General features: G+C 48.8%; 1 pseudogene; it reads right to left on the reverse strand.

Annotated features, from left to right (window-relative positions):
- The window catches only part of LOC137468047 (28S ribosomal RNA), a 9,068-nt pseudogene that overhangs the window by 2,894 nt on the left and 3,674 nt on the right, over nt 1-2,500 (reverse strand).

A 2,500-nucleotide genomic window follows, 5' to 3' on the forward strand; every position in this document is an offset into this window, starting at 1 on the left:
AGAGGAGTGCCATTGATGGTCCAAGCAGCGCAGTTATTGACGGTGTAAGAGTCTTTGGTGGGCTTGATGTAGAAGCCGTGGCATTTTTCACCTTGTGTTTTGAGACCGGTCAGATTGCAGAAGGTCTCCAGTATCCTGATATTCGTTTTCATACTCTCCCAGGAGTCGCTCAGCAGGACCAGATCGTCCGCGAACGCCATTGCTGTAATGCTGTTCTGCCCTTGGTGGTAGCCTTTGCCTCTCTCTTCCAGCTTGCACAACAGGGGGTCCATCGCCAGGTTAAATAAAAGAGGTGACATGGGGTCACCTTGCTTTACTCCAACCCGGATCTGGATTTTATCCGTGTGTGTGTTCCTCTTCGTGGTGATATAAGTATTGATGTTTTCATACATATTGCTCACCAGTCCAATGATGTGGGGGTCCACCTCTCTTTGCTCGAGAACGCGGATGATGTGTTGGTGGCTCACGGTGTCAAAAGCCTTAGCGATATCCACGAATACAACACCCAGAGGTCTGTGATTTCTTTTGGCCGACCAGATTATAGTTTGCAGGAGTTTAAGGTTTTCAGAGCATCCCGCCGCTCTGATGAATCCTCTTTGCCTTGGGTTGAGGGGGCAGGCCTTGCTTAACCTTGCTGTTACGATCCTGGAGAACAGTCTCAACAAGATGGAACTAATAGTGATAGGTCTCCAGTTGTTAATGTCTTTCAAGCGTTCCGGTTTTGTCGATTTCGGGATCAAAACCGTCCTGCAGCCCCTCATCATGTCCGGGATTTTGCCAGCTGTTAACCATAAATTGAAATTCTCCGTGGTCCTGGAGTACCCGGGATCCATCTTTACGATGTCCCCAAGGGTGACTCCGTCCGGACCTGGAGCCGAGCCCTTGCTCATTTCCTGCACGTGTTTTTCCACTTCTTTGGCCGTGATTAGTGCACTGAAGGCTGTGTTGTCAGCCTTCCCGTGAATTTTAAAGTCCCCAAGGCTATCAAAGTCACTAGGTGTTTCCCATCTCGTTTTAAAGGCCGAATAAATTTCCCCGGGTGGAATATCGCAGCATAAGCATTCTATGTCTTCCAGAATTATCTTAGCAAGTTTCCCCCTGTCTAGATGAAATAGCCGCTGGAATCGAAGGTAGTTGCCTTTCCGAATCGCTCTGTCTTTCATCCATTTTTGAAACGGTTTTCTTGGTTTCTTTTCCTGGGCTCCGTTATTTACCCGAGATCGGGTAGCAGTTCTTATTTGGCTAATTGATTCTAGGCACTCGAAGCAGTCCTGCGCTGCTTGATTGATCACGATTTGAAGTTCCCGGCCGTTCAGGATTTGTTGCACTGCTCGGGGGAAGGTGTTAAACGATCCCGCTGATAAGCGTTCCCCGAGTGTCCTTTTGTAATGGGCCTGCAGCTGCCCTTCCTGTTGCTGGACGGCTCCCTGCTGTCCGTTGCCCTTATCGCGGTGGCGCCTTATCTTTCCCATTGTCCTCTCTCCGGCAGCTGGCCTCTCTGGCAGTTGGTTGTTATCAGGTCCATTGTTAACGGAATTTCTCAGGCCTGCAGCTGCGCTCCTGGTGTGGTAAAGAGTTCTCACTTCGGGCTCGTTTGAGGGGCTCAATCGGGGTTTTTCTGGGGGATTCATTCCGGGCACATTCGGGGGGATTTTATCCGTTGATTTTTTTGGAAGCAATCTTCTTTTGTCACTGATCTGTTTGGCCGTTTTGGTGGTTATATGTTCTGAAATAAGTTTGTTAATGTTTTTGTGCCCCTCAAACTGAGCCTCCAGCCTCACCAGGAGTTCTTCTTCTTCTTTTGTCCAGCATTTTTTATGGGCTCCTCGATTTGATGTTTCTTTTGGCTGGGAAGCCGCGATCCTTTCTAGGTTTCTAACCAACGGATGCGCCAATCTTTTATGCTGTCCCAGGCCGATTTTAGATGAAAAGTCTCTGTGGCAAACCTCACATATCCACTCTCCAGCTGGAGCTTTTGTAGCCTCCTGTCCCCTGCATTTTGCAAAGTGACAAATAACACTGTGATAGTTATTGCTTTCTTTTCCACACTTAGCACAACGAAAACAAACTCCCCTCTTCCCATGTAGGACCTTCAGATGTTCTATCAGGCCCAGCATAGAGTTTACCCGGGTACCACAGTCAGGACAAGGTGGATTTTTGTCAGGGACAGTCACCGTCACGACGTCCTCCGGTGCTTTCCCCCCGTGTTTCCCGGGCGTTGGAGGAGATGTTTCCAATGTGCACTCTTTCTCCTCGCCGCTGTCCTCCTCAAGTACAAACGGTTCACAAATGTCTCGTGGGGGCCTAGAACACAAAGTTTCTCCCACCCCCGTGGTTGGTAAAAGTTGTTCGTATACGTCCGGTAACCCGCTCAATATTTCCCTCCCCGTACAAAAATTAATACCTTCGAGCCCATACAGGTCTGATCTATAGAACACTAAGTTCACCAGCCGGGCCAAATTTTCAGCCGAATTAGGGGAGGGTTTAGATGTTGAATTTT

The sequence above is a fragment of the Anomalospiza imberbis genome, unplaced genomic scaffold (genome assembly GCF_031753505.1).
Source record: "Anomalospiza imberbis isolate Cuckoo-Finch-1a 21T00152 unplaced genomic scaffold, ASM3175350v1 scaffold_99, whole genome shotgun sequence".
NCBI classification, from domain to species: domain Eukaryota; kingdom Metazoa; phylum Chordata; class Aves; order Passeriformes; family Viduidae; genus Anomalospiza; species Anomalospiza imberbis.